Below are 14818 nucleotides of genomic sequence, written 5' to 3'. Positions count from 1 at the left end.
GCCCCGTTCTGATACATTTTTAATCAGGTGTGGCTCGGTTTCGGCTTCACCTCGCCCTGATGCATTTTTGATTTGGTGTTGCACGGTTTTGCCCCGCCCGTCATGATCTTTTTTCATTAGGTGTGGCTCGGTTTCGGCTTCGCCTCGCCCTGTTCTGATGCATTTTTGATTTGGTGTTGCACGGCTTCGCCCGTCCCATCGTGATGCCTGTTCGATTTGGTGTGGCTTGGCTTCACCCAGCCCCGTCCCAATGCATGATTAGGATTTTTGATCATTTGGTGTGGCTCGGCTTTGCCTTCCCCGGTCCCAATGCATGCTTAGGATTTTTGATTTGGTGTGATGTTGCCTCACCTCGTTGTGATGCACTTTTGATTGGGTGTGGCTCGCCTTCACCACTCATGTGATCAATTTAACTGATTCTCATTTATGGCATATCATGTTCACAACAGGCTTGTTTGGCCGGCTATTAACTTATAAAATTTAATCAAATTTCCATATTTGTTTATCTAAAATTTATGAACGAAGCAACACTCTCGTCAAAATGCTTACAGGTTCATTCAAAAATTATGTAGGTCATACAAACAGTTCAAAAATAAATCAGTGATATAAACACTAAAGAAATTTGAACAAAGTTTATACTAACAGTCAGATCCATTAAAATCATGTAGTAGATGTAAAGCTTTCCTGTATCTAAATTATTTTCTTTCCAAGCCCGCATAATGCTAAGTTTTCCAGATATTCTAATTTCGTCCTTACTCATGGCAGAATCAAAATGAGTAGCAAACACATAAAAGGTTTGACTCAAAAAAGGGAAAAAAGAAAGAAAAAAAACAGTATACATCACCAGACTACCTTAAAGGAGGCAGATACGATAACAATTGAAGCTGAATTCCTTCCATTAGAAAGAAAACTATTTTTCATGTACTATGCTTCTAAAAGTAAAATGAAAAAATGTCCAAGATTACAAAACGTATTATGCTTTTAAAAGTACTCTTTGAAAATATGACTCAAGTTCAAACAAAATGCTTATTGTATCCGTGCACATGCATGGTGAGTGAGTACCTACAATCTACAGTAAACATACATTGTACAGAGCATTTTCCTTGCCAAGCCACATCTTTTTCATACTATCTCTTTTAGATTACAGTTCTTCCAAGTCCAACTTTTTGTGATTCAGATTTTAGAGTACCTACAACCTTGTCAATTTCAGATTTTCCACCAGGTATCATCTTATCTAGGACAGTTATAGAAGCCAAAATACAGATTAACTGGAGTCGACCCTATATATGAAATCTATGAGTAGTGTTTGGAACTAACTTGCGGATTCTTGCCCATATCAGGTGCACGAACATCAACACTTCCCAAATCCGGAAGTGAATGCAGACATATATCACATTAAAACATAAACATACCTATGAGTAAAAGAATCCTACAGTGATGAAAAGTAGGCAGTGTATCGAAATCCACAATGTCTGAAACTCTATTTTAAATACGGGATCTAAGCTATACCTGGGATTCTCAAGAGTTACGCATGTGGCATGTTTAGCCACCGGATCTATGAAGCTGCCTCATATAGTGATGGTTTCTAAGACACCTTGAAGTCTTAAAAATGCAACACTTGAAGTCTTAAAATGAAGCAGACATCCTTGAAGTCCTGCTGAAAAACCAACACTTTCATATTTATGTAGATAAGAATGCGATAACTCGAGATCCCAATGTGATTATTCGAGTAAGACATTGTCTCATCTTATCTTGGACAGTTATAGAAGCCGAATTACAGATTTTCTTCCATTACTGAGTAGCACAACAAACGTAAACTTCTTTGTCAATTTAGAGTAGCACCCGTTAGCAAACTGCACAAAGAATTAAAATGCGAACTGGCATATTTGGTAGTCTTTACCTTGTTTAGCACCAAGGAAGTCTGTTTATACATGCATTCACTACACATGCATTAAAACTGTAATTAGTACCTACTTCTAAATCTTCTTTGATACTCAAAAACCAATCAAATTTCAATAGCAACAACCATATGCAAAATCAATTCCATTTATTACCTGAGACATGACATTGTGCCCATACAGCTGCACTGAAAAAAGAAGCTTCATTTGGAGGATGTTCAGAAGATGAAATGTTGCTGGAATAAATTCCCATGTTTTCCATAAGAGACACAGCTATGTCCCATACCATCAGTTGAACCCCTTGTAATCACCCAAACTCTAATCATAAAAAAAATACAAAAACAAAAATGAGAACCCCAACATTTGAAGACCTTGAGCAACAATCATTTTCTGTGTCTTGAACACATCTAAAGAGAGCAGTGACGATAGGAACAACCCCGCCTGACAATACCCAGATACCTACTGACAACCCTTCAAGACAATTACATAAAAATAGAAGTGACAACACCACAATGTTTTCATTATGCCACTATCCTCTTTACTACTATGTTCATACCATCAGTTGGACCCCTTGTAATCACCCTAACTCTAATCATAAAAAAAAATACAAAAACAAAAATGAGAATCCCAACATTTGAAGACCTTGAGCAGCAATCATTTTCTGTGTCTTGAACACATCTAAAGAGAGCAGTGACGATAGAAACAGCCCCGCCTGACAATACCCAGATACCTACTGACAACCCTTCAAGACAATTACATAAAAATAGAAGTGACAACACCACAATGTTTTCATTATGCCACTATCTTCTTTACTACTATGTTCATTTCCAATAGTTGTTAGGCGCCGAGTTCCACGATCACTGTTGTAAGAATTTTGATATGATGAGCATAATCTTAAAAACTTAAAATTAGAGATATTTGAAGCCCAAAATATCTGGCTTTGCCTACCGTTCTCATATTTGAAATTATGTATACCTGGTTTGTGCATGCTGTCCTTCCTACAAACCAAACAAATCGCACCTGCAAAATTAAACCAAACAAACAATATTTATAACAAAATCATCGATTGGACCAAAATATACAATGAATGAATAAGAAAGGGATCAACGAAGAATTTATAAAGAAGTTACCAAAAGAGAATGGGATTTTGTTGTGTATCCGTTTCAATAAAAATCGTACCTGCAGAATAGATCAAAATAAGCTATTAACAAAGAAGAAACAGGAGGGACAGAAGATAGAGAGGCAGGACAACATATATCATGATTATGCTAAAAATCAAACATACCCCTATCTAAGAATTCAAAAAGGAAGTAACCCTTAACAATGACAAAAAGTGGGAAGTAATTAGGGTTCACTTTTTCCTGTAAACCTCACTCATGAACGGCTATACAATATTTATTAGAATATATAGAACAGATTAGTTTTGCTCCGAATCTGCGCACTGTGACCTGTATCAATCCATTGACGATGACATAAATCACTTTCAAGTTGAAAAATAAAACAGTAAAACTAAACACCAAAAATTGATTAGAGTTTGCCTTGAAGATTAATCTAATCTCTCTGCAAACTTAGTGGCACAAAATTATTCATTTAAGTAGACCTAACAAAAAAGTGAACCCTAATAACATCAATCAAAATAGAGATGATAATGACAATGAAACCCTAATCAAACGGGATTAAGAATATTCCGGTTCACTGGAACATTAGTAGATGTTATTGGGACGACCGAGCGAAGCGAGAGAGGACCTTTATATGGGCATATCTTTGTAAATGTTAAAACTACAGGGAGACCCATTCTACAGATTTTCTACACCGTGAAACCCACGGGCCGAAAAGTTCACGTGCGCACTCAATTTTCTTGAGAAAATTTCTCCCAAGCCCACAACTTATAAAATTTGGTTTCTTCGTATCTTTTCTTCTTCTTCTTCATTTCTTTTTCTTCTTCTTCTTCACGGGAATTTCTTCTTCAATTATTTTTCTTTTCTTCCTCCCAACTGTGACTTACGATCAATAATATTGATAGTCAGTATAATCACATGAAGATTGGAAATAATAGATGAACGAAATCGAAAGTTAGGGTTTGAGGTGATGTTCTGAGATGAATCGAGATCTTGTTGTTTGTCATTTCCGAAAGATGTATGAATGGTTTTTTTTTTAATTAGGTATTATGATTGAGAAGATGGATCTGAGATGTGTTCTGAGATGGAGATACGGTTTGTAATTGTTTCAATCAAGTAGAACAGGAAGAAAAGTTGATTTGAGATTTAGAAAATACAGGGAATAATAATAAAGCTTATTTGAGCTGGGATGATGAACAACGAAGAAGAAGAAGATGATGATGTTGTTATGAGTGCATAACATGTCATGCAGTCAAAAAATTGGATGCGTAACACATTATCCGACATCTTTGTTATTTTGTGTGAAATTGAAAATTGATGCATAATGCATCATGCAGTCGAGAAAATGGATGCATAACCTGATATGCATACAAAATATGGCTGCATAATGCATTATGCATCGAGAAAATTGTTGCATAATCTTTTATGCATCTAGAAAATGGATGGATAAACTGATATGCATCCTTAAATATGGATGCATAACCAATTATGCATCAATTTTTTATGTACGCACTAAAATCAACCAAAACAATGGCTACATAACTTGTTATAGATGCATAATTTGTTATGCAACCATGAAAATGGTTGCATAATTCTTTATGCGTCTGCAGAATGTGTTATGCATCATTTTTGGTGGCTGCATAATGCTTATGTAGTCAGTTTACGAAAAATTTTCCTAAAATGATGATCACCTCCGATTTTTTCGTGAAAAACAAAAATTTGATATTGTTGTTGGTACTCATTGCGTAGCTTTCTTAAAAAGATTTCCAACTGTATAAAATTTGTAAAATTCCAAGTTGCGTTGCCAATTGTACCCCTGAAAAATTAGGCTGCATAACGAGTTATGTCTGAAAAAATAGTATGCATAACGAGTTATGTATTGATTCTTAATAATTTCGGATAATTTTTTATGTCACGGTATCTAAAATTAATTGTGGGCCTGATAATAAGAATATTATTTTTTTGGGCCTGCGCCTAATTTTCCCTTTGTAAATCCTAAGTGATCAATTGACACAAAATGATTTGGTGTCCCAAACCTTTTCCAATCAACAATGAAAAATCAAAAGAGCCCCTCCCTATTTTCATTGCTCACTGAAATCACTGTAAATACAACACCAAAAAAAGGGTATTCGTGTCAATTTATAGCTCAGAAAAAAAAGGACACAGAAGTTGGAATTCTTTTAAATGTTGACAGGCTGTTTAGTAAAACCCCAGGTAAAGTGAGCTAAAGGTTGCGGGATCGATTCTCGTCCACCTCCTTCTTTTTTTCCCCTTCTTCCTTCTTCTTTCTTCTTCAGCCATGAAACATAGAGTGGAAATCGAGACAGAGAAGATTAACGGACGATGATTGAAGATAGAAATGATAGAGGATATAAATTGAGAAGGTGTTGTGATCCCAACACCTTCACACATATTTCCTTTTTAGATTTTTCCTTATTTAGTTGGCTTCCTTAAATAGTTATTGAGTGCAACTAGGATTTCTTGTTTACCAAGCAATGATAATATAAATACTTGAATCTTGTAACTCAAAGCATCAATAATACAATTATAATTATCTCAGAACTCTTTTCCTAGTCTCACAATTCTCTTTTCAACCTCATCTTCTCTTACAAAATTCTCTTTTTCTTGCTGGTTTGAGTTACTACTAATTGTTTAAGTCGCGTACCATAACATCTGTCATCAGAGCTGGTTAGGTCTTTATCTCAAAAAAACCCAAAAAAAATTTTTTCTCTCGCTCACGCTTCCGCATCATGACACTCACGGATGAAGTTAACCATCTTATATCTACCATACAAATCCTGGATACTTACGTTCACGATTTTATGGAGACTGTTGTTGAGAATTCTCAGAAGGTAGATCAATCTCGCCAATTTGTTATCGATGAACTTCTTCAGAAAACACAAACTTTGCATAATACCAGTTTGGAATCTATCTTAACCACACATCGACGGGAGATGAGTACCTTGCTGCAACAACACAAACAAGATACCACCAATCTTGCTGATACTGTCACTCGTAACATGTCATCAATCTTGCTTACACGTTTTCCTCTGAATACCCCTTCTCCTGGTCTGCATAGTGCTCGTGGCAGCAGTGGTCCTTCTGGTAACACTCACGGTACCCCTGGTAGCAGTGGTATTCTTGGTTCTCCAATACCTAATAACTTGAAGTTTTCTATCTTTGATGGAACGGATCCTGCTGGATGGATCTTTCAGGCAGATCAGTACTTTCGGCTTCATCATACAATTGAGGTCGTAAAAATTGATATTGCTACTTATTCATTCAAAGGTGACGCTAATGCTTGGTATCGCTGCATTCAACCAAATCTCACTAATCCTACATGGACACAATTTTGTTCACTGGTTCGTGAACGTTTTGCTGATAAGAAGTTTTCCAATCCACGTCTAGCGTTGTCCACAATTTCTCAACAAGGTTCGGTGCGTGATCACATTCGAGAATTTGAACAACTTCTCAATTTCGTTACAGATTTACCAGATGATTATGTCATTGACCTCTTTGTTCGATCTCTCAAGAAAGAAATTCGATCTGTTGTGGAAATTTTTGAGCCACCCACATTGGCTATCGCTTTTCAAAAGGCTATTAAACAAGAAGATGTGTTACTGTTTAACCCATCTTTTTACAAATCTATTGCGAGACAAAATCCTTACAGGAAGGCGCCTTCTTCGACCCCTTCCTTTGATCCAGCTAATGCAACTTTTAAGAAGCCTACCATTCCATATGGCGTTAAACGTTTATCTTTCGAGGAAAAACGGATATGACGTGAGCAAGGCCTATGTTTCAATTGTGACGAACAATATAAAGCTTGACATGTGTGTGCAAAGCCATTGAACTCTAGATTATTGATTCTAGATATGAATCCAGAAGTCCATGTTGAAGATGATGAGTATCCACCTGCATCTTCCACAGACGAGATGCTTACTCCTGCGGCTGCAAATCAGATATATTCTGACCCCACCATTTCATTCCATGCTTTCACTGGCACTTCTTTTCCAAACACTATGCGTGTTACTGGTAGGATTGCTGGTAACACACTCACCATTCTACTTGATTCGGGATCAACCCATAATTTCCTACATCCTTCTGTTGCTAAGCGATGTGGTGTTTTCCAGAAGACAGCTGCTGATCATATGAATGTTTTGGTGGGTAATGGAGGAATTTTAAGAACGCAAGGACTTTGTTCTGTTGTTTCCTTAGAATTACAGTCTTACATGTGCACTACTGATTTTTTCTTACTGGAATTAAGTGGTTGTGAGGCAGTGCTTGGGGTAGACTGGTTGAGAACCTTAGGTAATATTTCTTGGGATTTTGATAAATTACACATGAAGTTTACTGCCAATAATCGAGAACATATGTTAGTAGGAAACAATTCTGCTTCCATTTTATTATTGGATGGCTCTTTCATGCACAAGGTCTTTCAAGATACTCAACATGGTTTTTTCCTGCAATTGATGACATCTCCGACTGATCCAGAAATTCACTCTCAGGTACCCACTGCAATTTCAGAATTGCTTTTACGATTTTCTGATTTGTTTGCTTCACCTACTGCTTTGCCACCTCCGAGAAAGTATGATCATTGTATTCCTTTACTACCTAATACATCACCAGTTAATGTTAGACCCTATAGATACCCCTATTTTCAGAAGGCAGAAATTGAGAAGATTGTTCAAGAACTCTTGGATACAAGTTTGATTCGAACTAGTTCTAGTCCATTTTCTTCTCCAGTGCTCTTGGTTCGGAAAAAGGATGGCTCTTGGCGTATGTGTGTGGATTACAGAGCTCTTAATAAGGTTACTGTCAAGGAAAGATTTCCCATCCCAATTGTGGATGAACTTCTGGATGAATTATGTGGTGCAGGTATATTCTCCAAAATAGATATGCGATCTGGTTACCATCAAATTCGTGTACATCCTGATGATATACATAAGACAACTTTTCGCACACATGACGGACATTATGAATTCTTAGTGATGCCGTTTGGATTGTCTAATGCTCCTGCGACTTTCCAGAGCTTGATGAATGAAATTCTCAGACCTTTTCTTCGTAAATTTGTGTTGGTATTTTTCGATGACATACTTATCTACATCAAGTCTGAATCTGAACATATCCACCATATTACTTTGGTCTTTGAGGTTTTACGAGCACATCAAATCTTTCTCAAACAGCAAAAGTGTGAATTTGCTCAACAATCAATCAGTTATTTGGGTCATCGAGTTTCTTCAGATGGTGTTTCTGTAGACTCGGATAAGATATCCTACATCACTAATTGGCCCATTCCTAATACTGTGAAAGCTTTGAGAGGTTTTTTAGGATTAGCTGGTTACTACCGCAAGTTTGTCAGAAACTATGGCAAGATCAGTGCTCCACTTACACAACTTCTTAAGTTGGATTCCTTTGTCTAGACTCCTGAGGAAACTACAACTTTTATACATCTTAAGCAAGCTTTAACTAGTACACCTGTTTTGGCATTACCAGATTTCACCAAAGTTTTCTGTTTGGAGTGTAATGCATCTGGAAATGGCTTGGGAGCGGTTTTACTTCAAGACAAGAGGCCTGTTGCTTACTGCAGTAAAGCTCTTTCAGGTAAAAATCTCAATCTCTCCGTTTATGATAAAGAGATGTTGGCCATTGTTAATACAGTTAATAAATGGCGACCTTACTTACTTGGTCGACATTTTAAGATTTACACCGATCATAAGAGCCTCAAATTCTTCTTAGAACAACGTATTTCTTCCATCGAACAACAGAAATGGTTGTCCAAGTTGCTTGGTTATGATTATGAAATAATTTATAAGTCTGGAGCTTTAAATACGGCGGCTGATGCTTTATCTCGTATTAATGATTGTCAATTATTGGCAATTACTTCTCCAGTTTTTTCGGGCATTGTTGACATTGTCCAGGAATGTCATAACGACGCTGCATTAAGTCTGATAATTGGAAAATTGCGTGCGCAACCAGATTGTTTTCCACACTACTCTTATACTGAGGGAATTCTTCATTACAAAAACCGAATCGTTGTTGTTTCTACTTCCTTATGGTTCTCTAAACTACTGAGTGAGTTTCATTCCACTCCAACTGGTGGACATGCAGGTTATTTACGTACTTATAAGCGTCTTCAACAGAAATTTTATTGGTCTGGCATGAAGAAGACAGTTAAAGACTATATTTCTTCTTGTGATGTTTTCCAACGCAATAAGGCAGAATCAATATCTCCTCCAGGACTACTGCATCCTTATCCATTCCTACGGATATTTGGTTGGATATATCTATGGATTTCATTAATGGATTACCACCATCAAATAAAAGGACATCTATTTTAGTTGTGGTGGATCGTTTATCCAGATATGCACATTTTGTGCCACTCATACATCCTTATTCAGCTGACTCTGTGGCTGAGGTTTTTGTTCGAGAAATAGTTCGTTTGCATGGAATGCCTAAGAGCATCACCAGTGACAGAGATTCACTTTTTATGAGTCAATTTTGGGAAGCTTTTTTTCACTACAGCACACTCAACTTTGTCGAAGTTCTGCCTATCATCCTCAATCTGATGGTTTAACTGAGGTTACAAATCGAACTTTGGAGTGCTATTTAAGTTGTTTTACTAGTATTAGACCTAGTGAATGGCTCAAATGGTTACCGTGGGCTGAATGGTGCTATAATACTAGCTTTCATACTGCCATCAAGATGAGTCCTTATCAGGCAGTTTATCACAGGCTTCCTCCTATGATTTCGACATATATCTCTAACTCTACCACTGTACATGTTGTTGATGTAGTATTGCAAGCTAGAGATCAAGTTTTGATGATTTTGAAGTCCAACTTACAAGATGCTCAATCCAGAATGAAAGTTTATGCTGATGCTCATAGAACAGAACAAAGTTTTTCAGTTGGGGATTTGTTTTTTCTCAGACTGCAACCATATCGTCAGACAACTGCTGCGACTTCATCTTTTTCCAAGCTTTCACCTAAATTTTATGGACCATTTAAGATTCTAGAGAAGATTGGCACCGTAGCCTATCGACTGGAATTACCTCCTACTAGTAGAATTCATCCCGTGTTTCATGTTTCGCTTTTGAAACTCAAACTTGGAACATCTGACATTATCCAGACTGAGCTACCTATTATAGTGGATTATGAAAAATGGGAACCTGAATCAATTTTGGATCGTAGGATGTATAAGAAGGGTGATGTTGCTGGCACCAAATGGCTCATTCAGTGGAAAGGTCGCTGTTACAGACGCCACCTGGGAGGATGCTGATGAACTTTCTCTCTGTTTTCCTGAGTTTTCAGAGTTACAGACTTGAGGACAAGTCTTAATTCAAGCAGGGTGGGATGTTGTGATCCCAACACCTTCACACATATTTCTTTTTTAGGTTTTTCCTTATTTAGTTGGCTTCCTTAAGTAGTTATTGAGTGCAACTAGGATTTCTTGTTTACCGAGCAATGCTCTTTTCCAGTCTCACAATTCTCTTTTCAACCTCATCTTCTCTTACAAAATTCTCTTTTTCTTGCTGGTTTGAGTTACTACTGATTGTTTAAGTCGCGTACCATAACAGAAGGATTCGAAGTAGAAGATGTGAATGCTTCCGTCGATTAATAACAGGAAGAATGGAAATGGTCGCTGCTGTTTGAAGTGAATAGTTAGGGTTTTGCAGATGAATTAATTAATTGAAGAATTAAATCCAGGGTCTGAGAATTTGAGGCTTTTTCTGAGTCTTGATGTTACGGAGAAGAAGATGTGGTTCTCTGTTAACAAAGAGAAGGGTTGAGGAACTCAAATTGGGGAAATCAGAGAGATGGGTTTGATGTTGTTACCATGGTGATTGTCAAGGGATGGGGCTGTTGTCAAATTAAGAGAAGAACGAAGATCCTGGGTTGTGTGATTTATGGGTTTTGTTCAGAGAAGATGATGGAGATGTTGTTGTGTAACGATGGTGGTCGAAATTGAAGAACTGAATGTGAAATTAGTGTTCTGAAAATGGTGGAATTCTGTTGCTGTTCGAGAAGAACAACGTGAGGAACAGAGTGGTATTGAGGAACATCGTGAACTAATTTGTTCAATTTCAGTGATTTTCCTTCAATTTCAGTGTTGTTGAACTAATTTGTTCACCAAACATCGTAATTGAAGAAGAAATTGACGGAATTCACGATTAAACCCAAACTTCCAAAGCCATCACAATTTGCCTAAGTTAGAACATGGAAACTCATTAAAAAATAGACGATATGTGGATAAGAATTTGAGCAGGGAAGAAGAGGAGTTGTTACTGCCATGGACTTCAGTGGGTTAACTAAGACTCTCAAAATGGTGATGTACGTAAGTGATTCAGTGGAAGGATTAGAGTCTTGAATCATGGGTTCTCATCAGATTTGATTTGCAGCAAGGAAATGAAGAAACCAAGACGAACTCCTGATGGTGGAAGTTAGGTTTTGGTTGATGGCCGGGAATTCAATCGAAGTAAATGGAGATGCTGCTACTGTTGGCTTGAGGGAATGATGGTGCTATGGGCTAATTGCAATTGAAAGTAGAGGTCTAAATCAAGTGCCACTCTGGCTAAGCGCCCTACAGCCATCCAACTGTTGCATCTGGTACTGTTTTTCATTTAGCTTTATCACACATTTCTTAGGTATGCCTTCTGTCTGGTTCAACATATTGCATGTTTCCTTCCTGCTTCTGTCCTGACTGGAATACATATAAACTAGTGCCTAAGTTAAGACTTAAGAGAATATACCTTGAACATGTATATGCTCCCTTCAATTCCAATGCAGCATCTTTTTTTTGTTATTATTTGATGTCGAGTTGGTATTTATGTGGACTTGAAAACTTCTCTTTTAATGATTTCCTTGATTGATGATAGAACTCCATCTATCCCTTTAGCTGGGGGAGTCGGATGAGTAGAATGAGTCCTCATGTCTCTTCGATCTAGAATAATGCAGGCTGTAGTTAAACAAGATCTCTCATAAGGTTGTCCCTAACGTAAATAGAGGGATCTCTAAAATGTAGGCTCACATTTTAAACTGCTTAGTTTCTGATTAATTCAATTCATTGATTTCGATTGAATTCATCTTTTATTCTCAGTAACATAAGGTATGCATGAATTAATGTTTCTTCTTCAGAGTCTTTCGTAGCAAAAGGATGATTGTTGGCTTGTTAGTCGTTACAGACGAAATTATGAAAAGAAAATAAATGAAATTCTATTTTCTTAAAATTTGAATGGTGATTGAATGATTGAGTTATGAATTTTAGGGCTCTTAATCAGTAATCCAAATGCTCCTAAGGTGATTCGTTTGAACAGTGACATATTGCAGTTGTTGTTAAGGTAAAGGTTTATGTGTATGAATTTGGTGTGGATTGTTTATATTTCTGTTGGAAATACTAATTTGTAATCTAGTTATTCAAATTAGTGTGAATGGAGTTTAGGGAAATCTAGTTAGCTGGAGTTAGTCGAACAAGTGCTAGTCGGTTGTAACAAGTATTGTAAGTGTGATCTACTTACTGGGTTAGGAAAAATCTAGACAGTGAATTCTCTAGAATTGTAGGCGGTCAAAAGTTTATCTAAAAGCTAAGAGAAAAATCAGAAAACTCTAGAGAAAACTAGAGTGGTTGTAGTCGGTCTTGTAAAGCCTATAAATAGGCAAGTCCAATGCAGTTTGTAATCTGAGCAAGAGCATCAATAAAAAACAGAGTTTGAGAATCAATCTTGTTCCAAACCTAGGAGCTCTATATGAGCAACACTAAATTATGCTCATATATCTCCATGATCATCAAAATATCATAAAACCCAACAATTTCCTCCAAATTTTGGGGGGTTTATTAGTGTTTGGTTGTGTAATTTGCAGGCCAATGCGAATCCAAGTTCAGTTCTTCAAGTATCAACCCTAGTTTGTGAAAATTGCGAAGGAAATGATAAGTGAGAACTGAGAATTGAATATTCTGCCAATGTTTGAGGCTTTCATCTGTAAATTGTAGTAGTAAGTGATACACCTCAAAGTACCTCAGGATTATTCAGCGAGAAACAATTTGGGTAGTAGTAGTAGTGAAATATCGTGGGTGGGAGGAGTTTGATTATCTTATGGAAGGTGTGAGAACTTAGGAATTCCAACAAAATTCGATGCTTGGTCGGAATTGGTTGTTCCACTATTTTATGTGTTCCTGGGATTAGACTTAGACTAAGTGGGTTTCAGTAAGTTTATGGGTGGAATATGTGTTTCTTGATGGAGAGTCATTTCAAAGTGCTAATTACAATGCATGGCTACTAAGCTTATAATGATTTTTGGAGATGAACAATTAGGGATTTCCATTGTAGATCGATGTTACTGTTTGACCGTCACTTGGTAATTGCTTGTAACACCGTTTCTCTCTAATTGCCAGGTGCTGTGATTTACTCGCAGTGCAAAGGTAAGGGAGTGAATTCTGTTGACCACTTTGACAGCGGTTCAAGGCAGGTGGTTTAGGTGATGTTTGTGGATTACCACATTGTTTTATAAATTTTGTACCAGTTCTGGGAGAATTGGTGATGTTTGTGTTCGTAAAAGAGCTAACTACTTCAGTTATTAATTGTTTGTATACAGGACATGCTCATCGTTGGAACCGATGCATCTTCTTCGACGCTTGTGTGCGCAATGACAGAACCAATTAGGATTCCAACAGTGATGGAAAGAGTACAAGAGGAAGTGAGAAGAATTCTCGGCAATAAAAACGTAAAGAGGAACCAATTTGGCATTTACTAATACATACCCTGATACAACCTAAAGTAAAGCATTTTAATAAACAAGGTTTTCTTATTCAAGCAACTGTACCTTGAGACACACCACAGAAACTTGACAAATTGCGAAGAAAAACTTGACGGATCTTTTTTGTTTCATACAGAATTGGTTGATTTAGAGAAGAAAAACTTAACAGATTGCGAGATGGAGTCACTTTGGTGACCAAAAGACAAGAAAGGCCATTGAAGAACTTTATTTGGACAAATTAATCACTGGAGAGAGCATAAAAATTTACTTGGGACACTATTACTGAGAACTCACCGAAAGATTTAAAAGAATTCAAGGTAATACTTATCATTCAGTCGTATGTCTTTACTCAGGTATTCACTCACTTTGAAACTGGTTTAATGATCGACTTGGTCTTCTTCCAGGAGGTACTTGGAATTGAATCCGACGAATATGTTGGTGTAAGCTTGCATTCGTGAGTGAGTTAATGCCTCAAAATAAGAATCGAGGAAAAGGTCAGTAAAACTTGGAATTGAAATGATGAAGATGTTGGTGTAAGCTTCCAGTTGTTAGGTGAGTTAACGACTTGATCAAAGTAAGTAGGATGTCAGTAACTTTCACGGATATAACTAAGTGTTGTGCAGTTAATGAGGGTTTGTTAGCTTTGTCCTGTTATATATATTTAACTGCCAGTGCTATCTTGTGACTCTAAAGTGGCTTTAACCTATCCTAGAAGACATTAGGAGACTGTAATTTATTTATGTGCATATCGTCAAGTTGTTGCTTCAATGTAAGAGTTTTAATATTTATTTGATGTTTTCTTGTGAAAATTTTGAGAATGTTGTTTGATCTTTGAGAACGTAATTTTTTTAGAATACAGTGAAAGAGCAATCACGTAGTGGTGTCGTTTCGTCAAGTCTTTTGGTCGGCCCTTTCACCGTGACAATGGTTGTACTAGTTCATAATGATGGATATATGTGAGATTACCAAATAGAGGAAAAAGAAGAAGGTATGGGAGCGGAAATTGAGCGAAATGGGTTTTAAAAGAACGCCATTAGAGAGACTTTTTGCACAA

At 37.0% G+C, this 14818-nt stretch overlaps 2 long non-coding RNA genes across 7 annotated transcripts; one reads left to right on the top strand and one right to left on the bottom strand.

Moving 5' to 3' along the window:
• Positions 1 to 550: 550 nt before the first annotated feature.
• On the bottom strand, positions 551 to 3504 carry LOC113301149. Its single transcript, XR_003336050.1, has 5 exons — positions 3184 to 3504; positions 3029 to 3077; positions 2874 to 2918; positions 2055 to 2758; positions 551 to 1940 (listed from the first exon to the last, which is right to left on the bottom strand). It is a non-coding gene; the product is annotated as an uncharacterized LOC113301149 (long non-coding RNA).
• A 6809-nt stretch (positions 3505 to 10313) lies between these two features.
• On the top strand, positions 10314 to 14569 carry LOC113303924. Of its 6 annotated transcripts, XR_003337898.1 has the most exons (5): positions 10319 to 11619; positions 13403 to 13485; positions 13603 to 13784; positions 13901 to 14081; positions 14169 to 14569. It is a non-coding gene; the product is annotated as an uncharacterized LOC113303924 (long non-coding RNA). The 6 variants fall into 6 exon arrangements; XR_003337897.1 differs by having other exon boundaries at positions 10314 to 11657; positions 13603 to 14081; XR_003337896.1 differs by having other exon boundaries at positions 10315 to 11619; positions 13603 to 14081.
• Positions 14570 to 14818: the final 249 nt, after the last annotated feature.

The sequence above is a fragment of the Papaver somniferum genome, chromosome 8, assembly GCF_003573695.1.
Source record: "Papaver somniferum cultivar HN1 chromosome 8, ASM357369v1, whole genome shotgun sequence".
Lineage (NCBI taxonomy): Eukaryota > Viridiplantae > Streptophyta > Magnoliopsida > Ranunculales > Papaveraceae > Papaver > Papaver somniferum.
This window is presented reverse-complemented; position numbering and strand designations above follow the sequence as displayed.